Below are 25,073 nucleotides of genomic sequence, written 5' to 3' on the forward strand. Positions count from 1 at the left end.
CAAAATCTTATAAAAGTGAATGTTGAAAACTAAAAATAAATTTTAAAAAATTTAAAAAAAAGAAGCGATCATACCTAATGAAAACCTATCTTCCTTTAGTATCAGCTGATAGAGCAAAGGAATGTTGTATTTATGTAGATTTTAGTCAGGGTATTCTATGAGTATGCTAATTTTTTTGGCGGGGGGAGATGATTGAGAGATTTGGTTTAGATGATAACATAATTAAATAGCCTCAAAACTGGTTTAATATCAGGACCCAAAGAATAGTCCTTAATAACTTGGTATTTACTTGGAATGAGGTCTCTCATGGAGTGCCCCAGAGATCTGTGCTTAGCCTTATACTATTTAACATCTTTATCCTTGGCTTGAATACAGGTATAAATGTCTTGTTTTGAAACCTGAATATGAAGCAAAGCTGAGAGGGAGGGTTAAAACATTAGCTGAAAGCATCAAGATCCAAAATGCTTTTCACAGGCTAAAACATTGGCCCCCCCAAATGAAAACTTAAAAAAATGAAATTTAATAAGGGTAAATGTAATGTGATACTTAGGTTCAAAAAATCAACTCCTCAAGTAGGAGATGGAGTGAGAAAGGGCAATATATCAATTTGTCTGAAGAAGTAACGGTATTTTCAGAAGACTATAAGGATAACATAAGTTAAAATTATGATATGGAAGCCAAGAAAGTTATAATGTAACTTCAGACTGCATTAAGAAAAACATAACATCCAAAAATGAGGAAGTGATATTCCCAATATATCATTTCTTGGTCAGGTGCCATTAATACCTGGTGATTGCGTATAGAAACTACTAGTTCAGTCTTTGTTAAAGTGGTACGTATAGCCCCTTTAAAATTGAATCTGTAAACCTTAAATTATGATGTTAAAGACCAGTCTTATACTCTTCCATTTCAAATTCCTGTATTACTAATGAAAGAAGAATCTATAATACCTATAGTTAGAGATACTTACATTGTGCCTCATGCCCCATACAAAGGTAGGTGATGGAATGGACAGAGCACTGGATTTGTATTCTGGATTATCAGTTTGAATTAGTTTCCTCTTCTGTATAAAGGAGATATTGACACCTATTTCCCAAGGATCAGAAGAGATAATATATGTAAAGGGATTTATGAACCTTAGAGTTCTATGTATACATTAGGTATGATGATGATGATGATGATGATGATGATGATGACGATGATGACGATGATGATGAAAAACTGAGACCTTGGGCAGGGGAATAATTCTTCATTTTCCTGGTCACTATTTAAGAAGAACCTAAGACTTGGAGCTTGTATTTCCTTTCAGAAGACAGCTTAATTAAAGTGAGTGTGTCACCACTGATCTAGTGCAGAGGGCTATTAGGCAGAAGAATCTTCCAGGTCTAAACCTAGAGGTGAGGAAAGAAGCAGCACATGGGAAGGCCAGATTCTGTTGGACTGCTAGTCTTACGAACAAAATGCTTAGAACTGGGAGAGACCATGGAGTCTAATCTTCTCACTTTAGAATGACAGACCCAGAAAAGTGATTCATCCAGTCACGTGGATAATAGTAGCTAAAAATACAGCTTAAATACAGCATTTTAAAATGGATTAAAAACCAAATCTTCTGAATTCAGTGTCCTCTCTAATTACTTCAGGCTGCTTCTTGTGAGAAAATAGAAAGTTGATACCAAATCTGGAGCTGATATCAGAGATGTTGGACGGACATGGGTGATTGATTTTGTAGTATCTGGTTGCCCAGGGGAAGGAAGCTGTACCATGGAAGAGCCCTCACCTCCTGGTGTAAAAGGGAAGGCATATTGAGAAGGGTCTTGATTGCTCAGAGAAAAAGGAGTGTAGCATCTAGAAAGCATGAGTATTCGTTTTTTTTTTTTTTGACTGTTTTTAGGGTTAATTCTGGCAAAGTTTTGTTCCCTTAATTTAAATCTTGTCCTCTTAATTTAAATCACAAAGGAAACATTTCTTGATGACTTGGGAATTCATGGGATGATCAACAAAGCTTATCTTGCTTCTTATTTAGCTGAGTAGAGGAAGCTCTGCCTATAGCCTGAATGTTCCATCCTACTACTCCTGTTGGGGTAGAACATCAGTGAACTTATCATCCTCTCATCTGATTATTTCTGAATTTAGGCAAACTAAATCTCCTGCAATGGAGGAAATTACGTTAATTGGGAATTTATTAACTGGACAGCAAATGAATTATAACTGCTTAAGGTTACAGAAAAATATTTTGGGGCAGGGGTGAAGGAATCATACATAACATATAAGTATAATCAATGAATGTGTATTTGAAATCCTTTATATGTTTCTAATTATGTATTCATATATTTATGTAAATTAAGTTTAAGATAAACAAGTACATAGTTTTGAACTTGTGGATAAGGGCATAGCCATTTTTTAAAAAATTTTTATCAGTACAATCTTGTCAGATTCTCTGGGAGGAGAAAATTTATTTCCTGTATAACTTTCTTTAATTGTAGGAATTATCTTGCTCTTTATGGGTTTTCTCTTTCCACTCAGAAATAAACAGTGGTCACATATGTAAAAAATGGACGTAGTGCTCAACTGAAAACAATCTTTTGGTAGGAGCACTCAAATATTTAAATAAAAGTGAGTGGAAAAAGTTAGCATGGGTAGCAAACTGAGATAAATATCTCAACACTGTAAAACAAAGTAGATCTAGCACTTTATAGAGAACCAAATTCAGGCTTTTGTAATAGAAGAGAAAGTCTTCTGGAAAATGGCATTTCTTACACATGCTCTAAAGCAATCTTTTAGGGAAGGCTATCAAGTTAAACAACTGTTTTTGGTTTTTCATTTTTATGAATATATAGAAAGTTTCCAGCTGCAGAATCATCTCTTTTTAGGTAGTTTTCCTCACTTGCTGCTCACATATTGGTGAAGCACTGCCCTCCCAAGCAGCCCTACCACCTTGCTCACACCCATAGGTCCATAGATCTTTTGGTTATGGAAAGATGATAGAATAGACAGATAGTGACAAATGAAAATCAATAAGATGAAGTGACTTTGTGATTATTGAATAAGATAGTCAGTAGGAGACATAGAGTGAAGTAATATAAAAGACCAAAGAGTTCTGAAGCAGTTTTCTTTGGGGGATATGAAGAAGTTGAGAGGGAGCTTAGCATGGTAGATAGAAAGCTGATCCTGGAATTAAGAAAACCTGAGTTCAAACCTACTTTTCTGTATCAGTCATCAATGAGAATTTATTAAGTGCCTACAATCTACTAGGCACCATGCTAAGTGATGGGAATACAGAGAAAGACATCGGACAAACAAACAACCAGTTCCTTTCTTCAAGTAGCTCACAATATAATGGGAGAGACAATATACAAACAACTATGTGTAGCCAAACTAAACACAGGACAAATAAAGCGTAATCATTAGAAGGGAGACATGAGAATTGTGAGGGATCAAGAAAATCTTCTTATAGAAGGTGGGATTTTAACTGGGCCTTTAAGAAACTCAGGCAAGCCAGGGGGCAGAGGTGAGAAGGGAGAGCATTCTAGTTATGAGGGACAACCATGAAAAGACCTGGAGATGAGAAAAATGGAATGTCTTGTTTTGAGGACCAGCAGGAAGGCCTGTGTAACTGTATTGAAGAGTACATGGAAGCGTAAGAAGATGGAAAGGATGGGGGGTAGGTTGTGAAGGACTTTGAACATCAAACAGAGGACTTTGTATTTGATCTTGGAAGTGATAGCCCTTGGACTTTATTTAGTAGGTGGTTGACATGCCCAGACCTGAACTTTACAAAAATTGCTTTGGTTGTGAAGTGTAGGCTGAATCAGATTGGAGAGAGATTTGAGTTGGTTTGTTTGACCATTTAAAGTTAATTAGATCAGCATGCTGTGGTAATTGTCCAGGTATGAGGAGATGAGGGCCTGCACCAGGGTAGTGGAAGTGTTAGAGGAAAAAAGGAGGCATGTTTGAGAGATATTGCAAAGATAAAATTGATCGGCCTTGTCAACACATCGGGTATGGAGAGGGAAAGATAGTGAGGAGTTGAGGATGACATCTAGGTTGTAAGCCCAGGTAACTGAGAGGATAGTATACTTATGACAATCATAGTGAAGGGAAAGATATTGATTTTGGATTTTCACATGGTGAGTTCAAGATGTCTACTGGACATCTAATTCAAGATGTCTGAAAGGCAGATGGAGATGGGAGTCTGGGAGTCAGTAGTGAACTTAGGTCTGGATAGAGAGATGATAATTGAATCCATGGGAGCTGATGTAGAGAGGGAGAAGAGGACAGGACAGAGCTCTATGAGACATCCATGGTTAGTGACCTTGGGTAAGTCAATGTAATAGCAATTTAAACGGAAAGATCTTTCTCATTCATTAATAGCCCCATGTGACCTGCTTAATTCACCTGGAATCCTAAGACACATGTAGGAGGAGGAGCTTGATGAAGAGGCAGAACAGGAAGGGTGGAGCAGAAACAGGAGGAAGTGAGTGAGCACCCTTGGGGCAGAGGAGAGAGGATGCAGGCAGGCAGGTGCAGCAAGGCTCAGGCTCTTGAATGTTTGCTTGTGAGAAGACCCCAGCAGAAAGGGGGAGGCTTAGGAATAGCTTTTGGTGATCTTGTTTATTAACTTCTTGGTCACCATGATGGATTTTGCTTTGTGGTGTCTAAATAAATGTTTTTCTTCTGCCTTCTATATAGCCTGTTATACTTTGCAGTTGAGAACTACAACATATTCATAGTCACCACCACTGCCTTAGTGCCACGGTCAATTAACCTCTCAGTAACCCAGGAACCTCTTTAAGACTGTCCGTTGTAGAGCAGTTGGTAACATGCATTAGTAGAGAAATTTCTTCATTGGGAATTCTCTGTATCAATGCAATCACAGACTTGGATTAAAAAGTAACTCCTGAAGCCAAGGAACTAAACCAGAGGATTGCTTGAGGATTTTTTTCAATTCTATAATAATGTGATATTTACAAAGGTGCCCTAAACATTGCCTGCTTACCCAGCCCTGGCCTGATTACCTTGGCAGGTGGGGAATCCCACTACACAGTCAAAACACAAAAAAAAGTACGAAAACATCTGCAAAGATGATTCCACTCACCATCGGCACATGGAACATGAGCACACTAATAGAGAACACAAAATTCAGTAGACCTGAAAGGAGAACCGCTCTTATTGCAAGAGAACTCACCAGGTATCGCATCCAAATAGCAACCCTGAGTGAAACCAGGTTGGCAAATGAAGGCCAGCTTACTGAAGTTGGAGCTGGATACATCTTTTTTTGGAGTGGGCACAGTGAAGGGAAACGCCGTGAAGCTGGTGTGGGTTTTGCAATCAAAAGTAATCTAATCAGCAAGCTGGTATGCCTGCCAAAAGGAGTGAATGACAGGCTCATGACAATGTGATTGCCACTCACTGGAAAATGCCATGCCACCATCCTCAGTGTCTATGCTTCCACCATGACAAACCCTGATGAAGTCAAAGAAAAATTTTATGAAGACCTAGAGACCCTTATCGTCAATGTGCCAAAAGAGTACAAGCTTAGAATTCTGGGTGATTTAATGCTAGAGTAGGTTCAGACGACCAGACTTGACAGGGAGTCCTAGGGAGGAATGGGGTTGGAAACAGCAATAGTAATGGTCATTTACTGTTGAAGACTTGTGCATCACATGACTTTCTCATCACCAACACTGTCTTCTATTTACCTAAACACAATAAAACTTCATGGATGCACCCTCACAGCAAACACTGGCGTCTAATAGACTACGTGATTATAAGGAGAAGAGACAGACAAGATGTGAGAGTGAAAAAGGCAATGTGTGGTGCAGAGTGCTGGACTGATCATAGACTTATTCTTTCCAAGCTAAATATTCACATTCATCAAAAGTGCTGCCTCCAAGGCAAAATGACTACCAGAAGAATTAATGTCAACAAATTAGAGTTCTTCTCTAAGCGTGAACAGTTTGCTGCTGACTTGAAGGGAAAGTTGAGCCAACACATAGTTGGCAACAGTGGAGCAGAAAAAGAGTGGGTAGCATTCAGAGATTTGGTGTACAGCACTACATTTTCTCATCTGGGTCAGAACACTCACAAACACTAAGACTGCTTTGATGAAAATGATGGGGAAATTCAGAAGCTGCTAAATGAAAAACATGAACTCCCCAGGATTTACCAGTAGGATAGTTTATCCACCTCCAAGACAGCAACATTTAATTCCATCAAAAGCAAAGTACAAGCAAAGCTTAGAGAGATGCAGGATTCCTGGCTCAGTAAGAAGGCAGATGAAATTCAGTTTTATGCTGATAGTAACAATCCAAAATGCTTTTATGATTCCCTGAAAGCTATTTATGGACCAAAAACTTATGGTGTATTACAACTGCTCAGTGCTGATGGAGCCACATTGATTAGTGATAAGGACATGATCCTAGAGCAATGCTCTGAACACTTCCATAGTGTTCTCAACAGACCATCATCAATCAATGTTGAGGTCACTGACCGTTTACCTCAGGTTGAAGTCAATCCCTCCTTAGCTGAACTTCCAACTGAAGAAGAGGTTTTGAGGGTCATTAGGCTCCTTTCATGTGGCAAAGCACCTGGTGCTGATTCTATTCCAGCTGAGATTTACAAGGTTGGGGGACCATTGCTCATACAAAAGCTGACTGAAGTTTTCCAGGTTATATGGCAAGAGGAGGTTATCCCCTGGGAGTTCAAGGATGCCTCCATTGTCCATCTCTATAAGGGTAAAGGAAATAGATTTTCCTGTGACAATCACAGGGGGATCTCTTTCTTAGCCATTGCTGGCAAAATTCTTGCTAGAGTCGTCCTTAATATGATGATCCTTTACCTGGAAGATGGGCATAAACCTGAGAGCCAGTGTGGCTTCAGAAAGGGCCAAGGAAGAGTCTATATGGTGTTTGCCGCCCAACAACTCCAGGAGAAATGCCAGGAGCAGAACAGAGGTCTGTGCACAATGTTTGTGGATCTGACCAAGGCCTTTGACACTGTTAGTCGTGAGGACTTATGGAAAATTATGTCAAAATTTGGTTGCCCGCAGAAGTTCATCAATATTGTATGTCAATTTCATAATGGCATGTTTGCCTGGGTTTTGGATAATGGACAAAGCTCTCGTGCCTTCCCAGTTGCCAATGGAGTGAAACAGGACTGTGTGCTTGCTCCCATGCTTTTTAGCATGATGTTTTCAGCCATGTTGACAAATTCTTTCGATGAGGATGAACACAGCATCAAGGTCAACTACCATACTGATGATAAGTTCTTCAATTTGAAAAGGTTACAAGCTAAGACCAAATGGAGGGAGTGTTGGTGCATGATTTTCTGTTTGCAGATGATTGTGCACTCAATGCAGCCTCTGAAGCTGAGATACAACAAAGTATGGATAATAAATTCTCTGCTGCCTGTGCTAATTTTGGCCTAATAATTAACACCAAAAAAACACAAGTGCTCCATCAGCCACCGCCACACCATCCATACATGGAACCATCGATTACAACAAATGGAGAAGTTTTGAATGCTGTGGATAAGTTCACTTACCTTGGTAGTGTACTTTCCAGGGATGTACACATTGACAATGAGGTTGATACATGCATTGCTAGAGCTAGCTCAGTGTTTTGGAGGCTTTGAAGAAAGGTTTGGGAGAGAAGAGGTATTAGACTGACTACCAAACTGAAGGTCTACAGAGCCGTCTTGCTGACCTCATTGTTATATGCTTGTGAAACATGGACAGTCTACCAGCGCCATGCCAAGAAACTGAATCGTTTCCATTTGAACTGTCTTAGGAAGATTCTGAGGATCACCTGGCAGGACAAGCTACCAAACACTGAAGTCCTTGCTTGGACTGAACTGCCAGGTATTCAGACTGTGTTTCAGAGAGCACAACTTCGATGGGCTGGCCACGTTGTTTGAATGCCAAATGTACGCTTGCCAAAAAGACTATTTTATGGAGAACTTACATGGGGCAGGTGATCACATAGTGGCCAGAAGAAATGACACAAGGACACTCTCAAGGTCTCTCTCAAGAACTTTGGATTTGACTGTGCAACATGGGAGACACTGGCACAGGACCACTGAGCATAGCGTGCCCACATAAGAAAAGGTGCTGTGTTCTTTGAGCAAAGCTGAATTGAAACAGCATAAAGTAAATGCAGGATGCGCAAATTTGGGATATTCACCCCAAATATTCATATGGACCATCTGTGCCCAACGTGTGGTAGAACATTCTGAGCTTGTATTGATCTGATCAGCCACAGTTGAAATTTCACTTTACTATGGTGATGTCATTTTGGTCCTCTTCGAAGACGAAGGACAACAAGCACCACCATTTGCACAGCACTTACATTGTGTATGATGCTTGCTAAATTTTTAATGTATTTTATATGATGTTAGCCTCACGACCAATCTGTGAGATGCTATTTCCATTTTTAAATATGAAAAACTGAGGCTCAGATAGGTTAAATGACTTGTCCAGGGCAAGTGTGTCTCAGGTAGGATTTCAACCCATGTCTTCCTGAGTTCAAGTCCAGTGCTCTGTCTCCTTGGAAAAACTATCACTTTATGATTTACATTTTGAAGAAATACTTGCTCATTAGAGCTTTAAGTGCTAACACTGAAGTATTTAAAAAGAGAAAGGAATCTATTCTTTTTTAAAAAAAATATCCCTCTTTTGTGCCTGGTAGATGTTGTTTGAGTCATTCAGTTGTGTCCAACTCTTCATGACCCCATAGGCAGTTTTTTCCATGGAGTTGTTTTGGCAAAGCCATTTGCTTTTCCAGGGGATCACCTTTTCTTTGTGTGTGTGTGGAAACAGGCATGTAGTAAATGCTTAATAAATGTTTATTGATTGATAATATACTCATGTATATAGTTACTGATAATACATGGAACATTGTCTGAAATAATCATATTGATTTTCTGAGCTCCAAATGGAGCATAGGAAAACTAGAAAATCCTATCTTATTTTCCTTTGTATTTAGTCAGACTGTTGTCAACTGACATGGAACCTATTTGGAACAGAGTTATTTCAGGGCTTAGTAATGGGACTTGTAAACCATTGAGTGGATCTGTACAATAGCTAGCTTTAGAAGTAATCATCAGTTATTTGTCCTAATGCTTTATAGAGCTAGATTATTTTCTGACTCTGAAATCATTGCCCTTTTGTCCTATGGATTGACCAGTTTTATCTAAATGCTATCTGATTTATTTGTATAGTAGCTTTGAATGACTTATGACATTCTCTCATTCCCCTCCACACCAACTACTGGCATTCTGATGAAAAGTCTTATGGAGGCAGTATCAATCTGATTAAAGGGCATTTGCCTTGGTTAGTGGCATGGTAGTTGAAGTCTATAGACTATTTCTCATCCTTACTCCATATAGCACCAGGAGTTCTTTGTTGTTGCTATATTCAGGTTTTCCTTAGTCCTCTGCACTTCGTGACCTATCAGCCTTTATAGAGAGGCAAAACTGTGTGGTGATCTTGGAATTAGAAGCTATAGATTGTAGAATCATAGATTTTGAACTGGAAGGGACCCTAGATGTCATCTACTACAATACTCTCATAAATTGTACAGATGATGAAAAACTGAGGCCCAGAGAGATTAAATAACATGCCTAAGGTTTTCAGATAATTTATCAAAGTAAAGATTTGAATTCAAATCCTCATTCCAAATACAGGGTTACTTTCCACTGTACTATAAGTATTCAAGCCCTGGCCAAAATTTCACTTTCTAAAGCAATTCTTTCTCCAATCCTTAATTCTTGTGCCTTCCCGCTGTTATTTGTTTCCAATTTATCCTGTAACATAGCTTGTCTGTATACATTTGTTTGCATATTATCTCCCACATTAGACAGCTCCTGGAGAGCCGTAAACAGACCTATTCAATGAATGGGTGTTGCCTCACCCTAAGTGATACATAGTAGGCACTTAATAAATGCTTATTGACTGAATAATTGGCTCTGATACTCATTCTATGACTCTAGGTAGGTTATTTGGTTCCTTTTAACCTTAGCAAAATGGATATAAAAATAATTACATTATCTATCTCCCAAGGTTATGGTGAGAAAAATACTTTTAAAGCTTAAAAAAGTCCTAAATAAATAGATATGAGTCATATAGTGGAGTAATTTGAGGTAAAGGGAGATAGAAAGAGTTGTGAATTTGAATTCAGTAGGTCTAATATCTAATTCTTGTTCTGATCCAAACTAGTCTTGAGACATTTCTATTCCATTGACTCATCAATTATCTATTTAGCTTCTGTTATATGGAAATCACTGTTGATGAGGATACAGAGAGAAAAGCAAAATAGCCCCTGCCCTTAAGGAGTTTAACATTCTCCTGGGAGATCCAGAAGTGTGCTGGATTCGATTCTTGGAGCTGGTTGTCAAATGTTCAGTATGATCATTTATACCTTGGAAATTAGCAAATACAACAATGAGGGCTTGATTTACTGTTTTGCTGAGCCACTATCCTACTGGCAATACCCTAGATCTCCCCAGAACTTGCTATACAGTTTAAATTTTTATGTTTTAGTGGTTTAAAATTGCACTAAAACTTTTGAGACACCCTATATTTCACTGAATTCTAGTCATATGCTCACATTAATGTTGGTGCAGTAGAATTGTTTCCCATAGGAATACACAGAACACCCTTAACTGTGTGGAATGCTTTACTCTTGACATAAAAACCAGTAACAATTACAATTCTTAGTCTCAGTTAAGCCACAAGATATAACTTATTCTGAACCCAGAGGTTGCAGCAAACAGACAGTTTGGTTTATTTAATTCTCTACCACTATTCCTCTTGTGTATGTGTAAAGGAGGACTGAAAACACACTACCTCCCTCTCTCAAACGTGGAGCCCTGAAATTCCCATTTTTACTAAATGGCAATATATCTCTTACTCCCCCCACCCACCTCCCACCCTCCCTCGCCTTGGTCCAGTGACCTTGTTCATGGTACCTCTCCAATGTTGCTTCTTCTCTTTTGTTTCTATTTGCATTCTTCTTTTGATTCTACTACTGGGTAATCAGAGTCTATATGTCAAGCAAGAAGCATTTCTTACAATGAAGAAAATACAAAGCAGTTGCAAAGCAATTGCAAATACAAAGTAATTTCAGTTCAGAGGGGGAGAATGCTAACAATTAAGGAGAATCAAGAAAAGTCTCAAATAAAGGGAGTACCTAAGTTAAGGCTTGAAGGTAACTGAGAATATTAAAAGGTATAAAGAAATAAATAAGGAGAACCTTCTAGTCATGGTGGACAGCCTGTGTAAAGTATGGAGGTTGGAGATGGAGAGTTGTGTGCAGGACACAGCAAGTAGGACAGTTTGACTGGAGTGGAAAGTGTGTATGGGGAAATAATGCAAAATTGGTTTGGAAAGATAGACTGGAGCCAGACTGGAAAGGAATTTAAATATGAAATAAATGAATTTTTATTTTATCTTAGAGGTAATTGGGAGCCACTGAAGCTTTTTGAGCAGGGAAGTGATACAGTCAGTTGTGTGCTTGAATTAGAGAAGGAACCAATAAGGACTCTATTGTAATACTACAAGTGGGAGATGATGAAGACTTGAATTAAGGTGATGTCTTTGAGTGAGCAGAAGGAAGTGGATGAGAAAGATGTGTAGGTGGAAGCTGAGAAAGACTTAGCAACTTATTGGATGTATGGGGGGTAAGGGAAGCAAAGAATCCAAGGATACTTCCAAAGTTGTGGATTTTGGGGACTGGGATAGCACTTTTGTCCTTGATAGAAATAGGGAAATTAGGTGGAAGAGTGAGTTGAGTCCTTTTGGATCTCAGGTTCCTTATCTATAAAAATAGAATGGATTAGGTCTAAAATAAATAAATTTAGGATGTAACTATAGTTAGGGAAGGAGCTCTCAGGGGATAAATTCTCTGATCATTAATAAAGAGAAGCAAACTTTACTGTATTCATGATACCTGATAATTCCACTGAATTAAGGTTCAGCATGTCACCATAGTTCAGATTTTTCATTCAATATTATTTTATACTGAAAAGTGGCATATCCCAGTGTATAGCAAGCCAGCTTTGGGGTCAGGAAGACTTACTTTACTTCAGGTCATTCTTCTACACTTATACTGGATAGGAAAAATACAACTTCTCTGTGTCCCCAGGATATTTTCTAAGACTATGAGTTGTTGATCTGCACGAGTGGACAATTTCCATGCCAAGAGTTTCTCATATAGATGAAATCTCAGCTCTGGACTGAATAGCAAATCTTTTCCCCCCACCCTCACCTGGGGCTCCCCTTCCCCCAAACTGTTGTACTATATGTAATTTAGGCCTGGCAGTTTCTTGATTTATTTTTAGTAAGGGATGGGTGGCAAGGTGTGAAAAGAAAATTAATAGAACTGAAGTCAGAGTATCTAGGTTTCAATCCTGGCTTTGCTACTTAATTGTTTATGTGACTTAGCAAGTTATTTTAATGTCTCTGAGGCTTAGTTTTCTCATCTGTAAAATAAGAGGATTGGGTCACATAACATCTAGGATCCATTCAAGGCATACATACACACACAATACATACAAATACACATATGTTTCTTTGACTTCAATAACTCCAAAAATTATCCTACATCATACAAACATGGAGGGTTGCAATTAATACTTCAACTAAAAGTTCTTATGCTCAAATATTAGTTTTTTGACCTCATGTGTAGAAACAGCTTCAATGATGAATGAGTTTAGTAGTTTCAAAGTGGGTGTTAGGTACCATAACCTTATATTCAGTAGAAGCTCATGGATAGTTTCATTTTTGTTTTTCTATTCTTAGTGCTTAGAATAGGCACTTACTAAATGCATGTTGATTGTGCTGGAAAGAAAGCTGGACCAAGGACCAGGAGATGTGGGCTGTAATTACAAGTCTGCCTCTAACTATGTGTATTACCTAGAGCAAGACACTTGCCCTGTCTAGGACTTAATTGCTTTCTCTGTAGAAAGGGAAATGATGATGCCTGCCCTGAATTCTTCATAAAATCAAACTGGAAAATGTAAAAGTAATTTGAAGAATAGTACGAATTATACAAATGTAATAAATTAAATTAGCATGCTACTACTAACTCAGTTCATATAGAAGCAAATTAAATGAGCCTAAGAAACCTACTATATGCCTTTCACTTGCAAATGAGGGAAATACATTTTAAATATCACGTCATTTATTACTGTAATTCTAAGAATGATAAACTTGGTTTTGATGCAACAGTATACTTTAACAAAGAATGGTCAAATATCCATCTTTTAAAAAATGTTTACACGATAAAGGTAAATCAGATTTAAAATTCAGTGAACCTTGCAGTTCCCCTTAAAGGATATTTTAAAATTGTTAATTTTTTTATATAGCTTTCACTTCTGAATATCTTTTCCTTCTTCATTCCCTAGAGTTATTATCAACAGTAACTGCTGTTTCCCTCCCAGTCTGAGGTCTTTCTTTTCTTTGCCTCATTAAAGGGGCCATGTCTTAGCTACTACTTAAAAGGACCTATTCAATGAATGGACATTACCTCACTTTAAGTAAGTACCTGCATAGACCTTGACCTAAACCAAGGCCTCCCAGTGCATCCTGCGTCATCTCCAGTCATTCTGAGGAATATCAGGTCACTGGTTTCAGATGACTCTGGAGGAGAAGTGAGGCTGGTGACCTGCACAGCCCTCCCTCACTCAAAACAAAGTCAAGTGCAAGTCATGTCATTATTTCTCTTATGGTATGGTCTTCTTCAGCAGTGAAAGACAAACACAACCCTAGAGTCATCCTTTTTAGAAAAGAATAAAAAAGGGGGAAAGGGAGTTCAGTAAAATTATAAACACATTGAACAATTTTGACAACATACGTAATGTTTCCCACTCATATATACCCCTCTTGCAAAGAAGAAGGGAAGTGCAGTTTTTGTTTCTTCTCTGGAGTCATTAAAATTCACAGGATTAATTTTTGTTGTTTCCATTTGCATTGTTGAAATCATTATCTATGTTATTTTCCTGGTGCTGCTTATTTCATTCTTCACCAGCTCATGGAAGTCTTAAGGAATATTTTTCATTAAAAATAATCTTTCCAATGATAAATCCATAGAGTTCAATTCATCTAAATTATCATTGGAAAGATTGTTGGGCTTTGTTCAGTGGCCATTGGCAAAACCACACTTGCTTACTTAAGTGTTTTTTGTTTCTTCAGGACAAAGTAGTTCAGATTCTCTTCCAAAAGTTCAATATAATTAGAGATGAAAGTAAGAAAAGGCATGAGGCTAAGGAAATAAGATTTCAGTCTTGATTAAGCATTGGCATTCACCAGGAGCTTTGGTAGTGAATTTTAAGAGAACTTACAATGATAATATATTTCAAAGAGTTGTGGTGGGTTTGAGGCCAGTTGCCCACAGAAGCAATTAGTAACTTAGTGACATCATTACTTACACTTAGATGATTTGAAATGACTTATTGAAGGTATCAGATGTCATATAGTTTTGCTATATAAAAAGTAAAATTATTTTCAACCAACAGATTTAAATATAATATAATGGAGAACTGAGTTTTAGTTATCACTTAATAGCTGTGTGACAGACAACTCAAACTTTCTAGGCTCTTTTCCCATATATAAAATAGGAGTGGAGGGGGGGAAGGGTGATATTTTTCTTACCTTCTATAAAGAATCCAGCTCTCATCCTGTAGCTATGTCAACAGAGAATTGGTACTGGAGATGTCTAACCTGAAAAAGAGAAATACTAGGGGGGCACGTTCTAGATATCTTCTAGTTTTTACCTCTAAACCCGTCTCTCTTCTTAATGCCCCAATTTCTGTCCTGGGCATCACTTTCCTTTTATTTATTCAGGTGATGCTTTTACTCATATCTCAGGAGCCTTGTGATAGATTTTGAGGTTCTCAAAGGAAATTCTGGGTAGGAGTAAAATGAGTCATAGCATAATAGATTTAGAGGAGGAAGACAATGAACTGGGATTGCAGTGGGGGTGGGGGCACTGCCATCAAGATTGAACCTTTTCCATTTAAACCCAGGACTAGGCTTCAGGTCATGGACATTTGAAGAAAATGAATCTTGCAGTGGTGAAAGGAGTTCCCTAAGTGTCACACAGCTAGTAAGTGTCCTTGCTACTCCTTGCTAGGAATAGGACCCAGGTCTTCTGATTTGAAGACCACTGACTACTTTGTGCACTCTACCATACTGCCTTTCATTTTTTAGAAAAGGAGAGAAACAAAGGAGAGAAGTGTATGCTGCCGTTTGAGTGAAACATTTTGTCTCCCACCTCAAATTTAGGAACTAACACTACTACATTTGATCTCAGCAACTGGATAAAGTAAATAGTGCAAAGATTCAGGGCAGAAGGATAGGGAAAGAGGAAGAGAACCCAGGCCCTAAAGAAAGGAAAATATTTGGAGGCAATAGATAAAATGGGATCTTAGGCTGAAGTATACATTTGGGGAGAGATATCTAGAAATAGTTGCATATGAAAAAACATAGAGGTGTTAGCTGAGGGTAAGTTCAAGGATTAAGCAATGTAATTTGACTGCCCAAAAATGGTGATACCGATCTTAATATAGCATCCAACAGTCCTACTAGACTACTTTGATCAGACTTGCTGAGATAGTGTTTGGTTCTAGGGGCTTTATTTTAAGACACATATTGATAAGCTGGCATGAGTTTAGAAGAAGATTACTAGGAGGGTGTAAAAGCATGACATATGAAGGTGGAGGGAAGGAAATGAAGATTTTTAATAGGATCACAAGGAGAATTAAAGGGGTTATGATAGCAGTTTTCAAATATTTGAAGGGTTTTTATGTGGAAGAGGGATTAATTTTATTATGCTTAGCATCAAAGAGAGAACTAGAGAAAGTAGCCAAAAGCTTGGGTAGGCTGATTTTGGCTTCTCAGTGAGAAAGACTTGAATTGGCTCCCTCTTAAGGTAGGATCTGGACATATACAAAGAGAATGTGCAATCATTAGTCAAATTCTATCCATCTCAGGGAATTATTGGACTATGCTAGGGATGTAAAGGTGGAAAATGACAGGATCCCTGCTCTTGAGGAACTTATAATTGTGCTTCTGTGTATGTGTGTGTGTGTGTGTGTGTGTGTGTGTGTATGTGATAAGACGTTTAAGTAAATATAATTCAATATTTTTAGAAAAGTTTATAAGAAAGTTGAAGGAAGGATAAGATTTCAAGAGAAGATATAACAGGAGTTTACTTTAGAAGCTCAGGCTAATGTACATAAATACAGAGGTGAAAGAAGAAAGGATGTAATTTGAATATAGTCCTGCTTACCAAGAAAAGAATACATGTAAAGGAAGAAGTATGAAATAAGACTGGGAAAGTGCATAACAGGGAATATCTTGAATGCCAAAATGATGAGTTTACATTTTACCTCTAAAGATCATGATCTGAAAAGCAAAATAATGAGGGCTTCACTTAGATTTCTAGAAGAGGAAGTAGAAAGGAAGGAATAGATACGAGGTAGATTTCAATGAAAGAATTTATAGTTTCAGAGTTTGAATTAACTTCAACACTCATCTAATCTAACTTCTCCATCTTACGGATGAGTAAACTGAAGTTTGAAGAGGTTAAATGATTTACCTTGGATCACAGTATCAAAGATAGGATTCAAATTCAGGTCTTCCTGACATGAAACCCAGCATTCTACCCAACCTGTCATACTACCTCAGCAGCATCCAATCTGATATAAGCAACAGGTAGAGGAAAAGTCAAAGATGACTCAGAGTTGTGCAGCCTTGGTTACTGGGAAAATGATGACCCTTAGAAGAAATACAGAAGTCAGAAGGAAGATTAAACTTTAGGGCAAAAAGATAATATAAAGGATGTCCATTTGGAAAATCAAGACTAGAGCTAAGGGGAGAGGTAAAAACTGGAGAGGTAGATTTGAGAATTTTGTACTTAGACTTGATCAATAAACTAAAAGAATGAAGAGACAGAAAGCAAGAGACCCCAAACAAGAAAAAAATCTTATGAGATAACCACATATTGGTGAGAATTTCCAGGATCAGGCAGAGACTAAGGCATAGTGAGAGAGATGGGAGGAAAACTTAGAAAAAGTAATGTTATGTAAACCATTGGGAAAAGAAGTATTTAGAAAGAGAGGCTGACCAATAATGTCAAATGATATGAATAGATATGAAGATGGAGAAAAGGAGATTGGAAGTGATGAGCCCTTTGGTAATCTTGGATAAAATGTTTGAGGACATTAGTAGAAGCAGAGAGCAAAGAGTTGAGAAATGAATAGACAGGCAGGTAGTGACAATAGCAAGTACTGATGCTTATTAAGATTTGTTTTGAATGAAGTAGCAAGGTCAAGGAAGTTTTAAAAAACTTTTATTTTATTATTTTAGGCTAGAGAAAATTTGAACATAAAAGAAGATCAGAAGGAGTCTTGAAAGAAAGAGGGATTTGAAAATGAAAGACAGTATAGGATAATGAATCAAAAGAGGACTTGAAAGGGATTGAAGGATCAAGAGCGTGTGTGAAGAGAATAGCCTGTGGTGAAAGGACAAAGGTCACTGTATTCTATAATGTGAAAAATAATAAATACATTGAGATGTGGAGGGTGGAAGGTGAGAAAGCTCATGAGGATGATCAGTTATGGGAGATATAGAGAAATAATAATTCATTCAGGGAGAAATTAGACTAGTTAACCTTTTAGGTCATCTTCAACTCTGAGATGCTCTTACTTGTCAGTTCACCCCAAAAGGGATAGAAAGTAAGTAAGACTATTTACCATAAAAATTTTAGGTCAGTGTGTAGAAGGAGAGTCAAAAAGGGGCTGGAAGTATAACAGATAACTGCCTTTGTATTCTGGGAACCATCAGGGACAGCTTTCCAGCAAGTCTTGCTGATTTATTGAAGCTTTGCAACTTCCCCTTCCTTTGTTACCCTTACTTTTATTAATTTTTCTGCTGTTGTCAGCACTTGAAACCCCTTATATCTTCAAAGAATTTTGAAAAGTGATGAAATTCTATTCTACTCTTTGGGGGGCCAGTAGAGAAGAGAAACCAGGGTTTGAAGAAATGAGTGATACAGCAAAAAGGGAAGCTGGTGATCCCAAATAGGCTGATCCTGTCTTAAAAAAAAAAATGTGTATTATCTGTGACTCATGCTATGTAGAGAATTGGCTTTGCTCTTTTTATTGTTTCTCTTTTTTTGTATTCAGGTAGCATCAATTGCGAGGAATTGCTCTTAACTACTTTATCCTAGATATATGATCATTGGGAAGGTAAATCCACCCAAAAGCCCAAGCCAACAAAGGAGAAAATAAATTTGAAATAAGAGGAAATAAACTTGTTTTATTTGGGCCCAAAGAATAAAACTTGGAGTAATGAGTGGAATTTGCAAAGAGGCAATTTAAGGTTCATGTATGAAAACATTTTCCTAAGAATTAGAGATATTTAATAATGGAATGAATAACCTAGGTTCCATTTTAATTGGAAATCTTAAAGAAGAGGCTAGATGACAACTTACTGGGGACACTGTAGGGGGATTGCTTTCCAAGTGTGAGCTGAACAGATGGTTATTGGTGGCCTTTTCAATTGCGAATTAATATGTTTCTGTGATTTTGGCATGAAAATAAAGTGGTGTACCTTTGCAACTGGTCTAGGACAAAATAAATTCCTTGGGGTTTATTTACACTGCTAGAGACTTGTGCCACACACATACAAACACACACCCACTCTCCTTGAAACCCTGTTTATGTGATGTCTTTTGTTTTCAAAGAGGGTAATGTATTGACTTGTGCATGAATTGGATTTAAGTGAGGCAGAATTGCACAGTCATCAGCCTCATTCTCTTTTCTGGAGTCATCCAAGCCCATTGGCAAGAAAAAAGTCAAGATGACTGCCAGTGGCCATGGCATACAGTAGATGACCTTGGTGTCTTTGATATCTGACCAAATTCTAAGCACTTCACCTTCACGGCCATTGGAACAAATTGTCCTGATCTACTCATTCCACCAGGGGAAGTCTTCACATGCTTGGGGTAGAGAAATAACTCTTAGCCCTTCAGAAATGAGGAAGACAGCAATCTTAACTACACAAGAGATATTTTTTGTTTTACTTTTGGTTACCAATGTTTATTTATTAGATCCAAGACCTTAACTCTTGTTCATGATTTTTTTAATGTACTTTACTACAGGAAAGAATTTAGGAAAGACTTTGGATTACAAAACTATTTATTTCTTACTATTTTCAGTTGAACTAAAAAGGAAGTTTTAAATATGCTTCCATAAAAGTCACAAAAATAGATACTTAAAGGTTAGAGAAAGATTTAGGAAAGAAAGTGTAAAAGAAGGCCAAGGGTATTTCACTTATAGAAGAAAAAGGTCAATGCATATGTGATAATTATCTTAAAATATAAGAAGTCCTTCTGAACAGAGAATAATCACTAATTGTTTTCAGTCTTTACTGAACATAGAATAAGAAAAAAATGATCTTAAATTGTAGTTCAGCAACAAAAAAAGAATGAGTTTCCTGACAGACAGGTTTATTGACTATCAGAATGTTACCTAATTTGTCCAGTTCCATTCAATAATGTGTGATTTCATTGAAAAGGATGGCTTAACCTTTTTGATTGTTTTTCATAACAATCTTGGGAGGTAGGTGCTATTATTATTCCCATTTCATAGATGAGGAAACTGAGGCAAATAGAAATTTAAGTGACTTCCCCAGGGTCACACAGCTAGTATATGTAGCTGGATTTGAACTGGTCTTCCTGATCCCAGCCCTGACATTCTCTACTGCACCACTTAGCTACCCCTAAATAAAGATAACTTATCTATAGAATAAAGTATCACCTGACTCCTTAGGAGCTCTTCTCTAACTTAGTGGTTCTAAATAGTTTAATGAATTTACATCATTATTCTAATTTCTGTGGGGCTGTTTTCTTCTGCTGGAATTGTCAACTGTAATCGCTATATAATTATTTTTTATTTCTATGATAGTAGAGTTCTTCAGTCCACTATTTAAAAATACTAATGATCTATGAAGAACCATGCATGTCTATTCCAGTTTGATCAAAAAAAGAACCTTCTTCCTTTTATGTTTTAAACCCTGGTGATATTGGATGGGTCCATAGCAAGAGAGATTGCCATAGAAAGAACATCTTGAAAAAGTTTTAGTGGCATTTATGTGACCATTATGTGAACCTTCCGGCACTGTGCTTGATTGAAGCTGACACTTTCCAATTCGTAATTGCCCACACTAGAAAAAGAACCCCCAAGGAAGGAATAGTAATTCACAATTCATGATTCCTGATTGTTACCGAAAATGATAATGATTATCTTGCCTCTGAACCTTAAATTAATTATATGCTAGTTAATTATTGTCCCCAACCCTAGGCTATCTTCAACCTGTGATTTACTCCAACTGTCTAGGACTCTTGTTGGCCACCTTAGCTGAAGCCGTATTTCAAAAGCAGTCAAAGAATAAATTTTTCTTTTAGATTGCCACAAATTTAAGGAGTTTAAGGTCATTCATTTTTCAGCTGTAGCCTCTAGACAATGTTTAATAGTCACAATCTATAGTTCACAAAATTCTTGTCTGGCTCTAAATTTATGATCATTTTGGTCTATGATTTAAATTTGGATGAATTCAGAGATCTTCCAGTTATGCTACTCCTCTCATTTTACAGATGAGGAAACTGAGATCCAGAGAGTGTCGTTCTCTCAAGGTTATATAGGTCAAAAATAAAAAGCCTGGGATTCAAATATAGGTTTAGTATGTATTTTCTTTTAAAGTAAAGGGGATAAAAGGGGAGAGACTGTAATGAACGTTGCTTCAGGAGCCAGGAAGTATGCTAGCTCTTGAGCCTTGGAGTCAATAGATAACTGGGATATTGCTTTATTCAAAAATCCCCTGCTAGATTAAGGTGTTTTCTGTTTTTTGCGGGGAAGATTCTGAGGCTCCGCATTTTTTAACCCTTTCCTTCCTCTGGCTGACGAGTTCAGATTTGGAGGCAGAACCCAGGGAGTCTATCTTCCTTATGATGCTTTTGGATTGACCCAGGTTCCAAGTCCTTCCTGATGTCCTCACTAAGTAGAGTTTTGCTGGAGCCTCACTAAGGCCCCAGGAACCACCTGCTGACATCCCAGAGGAGGCAGGGATAAATAGAGGTAATGGTGTCTCATGTCTTAATCTGTCCCATGTTAACCAAAGCCCATGAAATTCCCAGCTGCCTTGCATTGCTTCAGCCAAGGGTGTTAGGATCTGATATCCCTCTGTCCTGTACCCAAATCAACCTACAGTCATTGCCAAAAGTTGTGGAACAACCCACTATCTTATAATATGTAGGGGCTCAAGTAGAGTTTCTCCAGAGAGTTTTCCTGTGGCTCTGTTCTACTGTAGAGGAGGCAAGTGCCAGGGAACTGAGACTTCATCCCTGATTCAGCCTGAATCAGTCAGTCAGTTAAAAAACCTTTATTAAGTACTTAAATATATGTGCTCAAGCATGTGCTAGGAAGATGCAAGCAATAGAAGCATACCAGCAAAGAGAAAGACACTCTCCTCACAAGGTTTTCTTTCTAATGGGGAAAGTCATTGAATGTTAAGAGGAACTGAAAAGCTGGGAGAGTGGGAGAAGGTACCTGGACAGGGGTATGGTCATTAAGTGCAGACAATGAGGAATGCGTGGGTGGTCTGGGAGCCTTTCCTCAAAATAGAGGTTCTGGGAAAGACTCGCTAATGAGAGAAGGTATTGCATAAGAGCGGGGAAACTGAGGCAGGAGGCAAGACTTACTGTCTTGTTTCTTTTCTTACCTGCTAGATCACACCCATATCCCTTTCCTCATCCCACACTGGATCAAAGTCTTTCACTTGGAACCTAGCTCAATGCTTCTCCCATTCCCAAATAGAAAAATGAGTAGTAAATTAAAGAGAACCTACAACTTGATAAAGAAAAAACAAAGGGTGAAATTTGTGTGTAGTATACTCATCATAGCTAGATTTTACATGCTATTTTAAGGTTTGCAAGTTACTTTGCATGGATTGTCTCATTTTACTCTCACAAGAATCCTGTACGGTAAGATATTATTATCTAAACGTTACAGATAAAGAAACTGAGCTTGAGGGAGGTTGTGAGTTGCCTGAAGTCATACAACTAATAAGTGTCTCAAGCAGGATCTGAACTCACAACTTCCTAAATGTATCACCTAGCTGTATAGGGAGAAGAGTTCAGTTTCCAAGCCTGTTTATCACAAACTCTGAATGCATTAGGGTGCTTTAAAATAGAGGGGGGAGTGGGGAGAGAGGAAACCAAAAACACAAACCACACAAACTATTGTCTCATTCCACTGCCAAGCTTAAATTAAAAGCATTGATTTTCTTTCTTTTTTCCTACCTCTTTTACAGTTACAGGAAAGAACCTACAGTACGAGGATTTATAGCCAATTGATTACCTTCCCCCCCATATTCCTAATTAATCATGACTTGGAATTCAAAACCAGAATTGCTTCCTTGAGGCTAGATTATAGCATGCATAAATCGAAGGGAAGCTCATGCTATAATGGTTAGAAAGCTATTTTGATAAATTGTACATATAAATAAAAACCCACAGACACCCACAAAAAGATGAAAACCATATGTATGTTGAACCAATGAAACAAATAATTAATGGAGGTGTTAAAACAGAGACTGTCAGTACCCAATGTATAATTCCAGTGAGCCTTGTTATTTATGTACCCTTTGCAGGTACACTTTTTTGAGGTATCTACAAAATGTACACTCTAATTCCTCTCCTTGTCCTGTTTCTTCCCACTGAATCCCTGCTACATAAGGAATCAAGATCCTTCTGAGGTGGAAATCAGGCCATTGAGTGAGGCAAATGAGGGGTAAGATATAGTTCCATGCCAATATTCTTCCTCTCTAAGTTCATAGGGCATAGATTTAGACCTGGAAGGGACGTTAGAGATGATTTTAGTCAACCCCTTCATTTTACTGACAAGAAAAGTGAGACTGATTGAAGTTAAATATATATTCCCATAACATACATAGGTAGAATATGAACCCTACTTTTCCTGGATCCTATCAGCATTCTATCTACTATATTGTGGTGCAGGGATGTACTGGTAAATATTTAATAACCAGTTCTTCAAAAAAGTAAGCTGGATACAATTTTAAGGTTAAACCATATTATTAACACTTTCTTTCATAACACTTTCTTTCATCGCCTTCTTAAGTTGAGACAGTCAACAGGACAATAAATGAAGCACTGATCTATAGCCTTCACCAATTTCTAAAGTGTAAATACTCGTACACAAAATTTAACAATAGGCTCTTGAAAGCCAGCACACGCTGTATCTAGCACATTCTCATGCATGCTGCCTTTGCTTTTGGCAGTCTGATAAAAAACAAACAAGCGAATCACAAAACAAACCAAGATAACCCTGCAAGCTTATGGAATAGAATTTCTCCTGCATTCATATGCAGCCATTGTCACCACAAGTTGTTCATTCAACCAGTTTCATTACACGAAGCACTTCGCTGTTTTCAGGATTAGTGATTTCTTTGATCTGGGAATGCCCTACACTAACTTATGACGTGAACCTGATATACTGATATAGATGGTAGTTCACATTTACTGGGGCCAAATGTTCATTCCCTAATAGCCAGTGTTATGGTGATGATAACATTGCTGGCCTGATCCTTACCCAAGATATCTAGAGTTCGTTGCTGGGTCATGGAGTCTTTGAAGCTTGGTTGGATTGAAAAGGATGTGGAATCCATTGAAATAGTATTTAGGAACCCAGGATCTCTTTGGCAGGACAATGAGGTATCATGATAAGACTGGCTGAGGGTAAACCTTAAAGTATGGTATATGTGTAAGTTAAATTCCAGTAGATGGTCAACTTCTTGAGGGCAAGAACTGTTTTTTCAGTTTGTCTCTCTATTCCTGTCACCTAATGCTGCATCTTGTACTTAATAAATGCCTTTTTTTGTCATCAACATTCTCCATTTATCCATCTAGGGAAAAAAATATATGTATATATATATATGTATATCTTTATATATATGTGCATGTATTTTTCCTAATTAGTGAAATAAGTCTTCCTTTTCCATTGGAGTCAATTGCACACACACACAACCAATTGCATCATAAAATTCAATATTATCTATTTCCATTTTGGATCTGGCTTTAGTAAGAAAAATACCACAATCATGTTGAAATGGTTTCATCTGTGATAGGGTATTATGGTATGGACTCTGCAGAAGGTGTTATAAAGTCCTAGGGTATTTGTGGAGCTCAATTGTTCTGCTTAGAATGGAGAAAGGACTTACATAAATATCAGGGAGGTATGGGAAGGCAGCATGACGTAGTGGGAAGCATATTGGGCAGGATGTCATCGATCTAGGTGCTAGTTCTAATGCTATACTAGGTAACCTCATTTCTCTGGTCTCAATTTCCTTAGCTACAGAATTAGAGCAAGGATTCTTAACCTCTTTTGTGCCATAGACCTCTTTGGCAGTCGGGTAAACCTATGGCCTCAAAATAATGTTTAAAAATGCATAAAATAAAATAAACAGGATTACAAAATAGGAAACATAGTTATCAAAATATTAAAAAAAATTCAACTTCCTGAACTCTGGGTTAAGAGCCCCTAGACTAGATAACCTTTAAGTGACAGAATGAATAGAACCCTGGGCCTGGAGTCAGGAAAACCAGAGTTCAAATTCAATCTCAGATACTTACTAGATTTGTGATTTTGGGCAGTATCACACTTAACCTCTGGCTGCCTCAGTTCCCCCAAATGTAAAAAAAAAATGAGGATAATAACAAGTACCTACCTCAAGGGTTGTTTCGAGCATCAAATGGGATATATTTATAAAGTGCTTAACATACTGCCTAGCATAGAGTAGACGTTTAATAAATGTTTGCTTCTCTGCTCCCCCCATCCCCTCAACATTAGCTCTACTGTGCTTAGGGCATGCTTTGTCCCTGGAGCCTGTGAATAGAGCTGCACATGTCTGAGGGTGGGGCATTATGATTTCCTCCCAGATACAAAATGTATATGATCTTGTCTCTGGTTTTGACACAACTGGGATGGCCAAGATTAGA

The 25,073-nt window shown here is 37.8% G+C and overlaps 1 protein-coding gene across 1 annotated transcript in view; it reads left to right on the forward strand.

The window, feature by feature from the left end:
• The window catches only part of GRXCR1 (glutaredoxin and cysteine rich domain containing 1), a 225,062-nt gene continuing 199,989 nt past the window's right edge, over positions 1-25,073 (forward strand). The window contains exon 1 of the transcript XR_011969565.1: positions 1-25,073. This exon is cut by the window's right edge and continues 3,101 nt beyond it. The gene's annotated coding sequence lies outside the window, so the exon portion shown is untranslated.

Source organism: Notamacropus eugenii, chromosome 6, assembly GCF_028372415.1.
Source record: "Notamacropus eugenii isolate mMacEug1 chromosome 6, mMacEug1.pri_v2, whole genome shotgun sequence".
Taxonomy (NCBI): Eukaryota; Metazoa; Chordata; class Mammalia; order Diprotodontia; family Macropodidae; genus Notamacropus; species Notamacropus eugenii.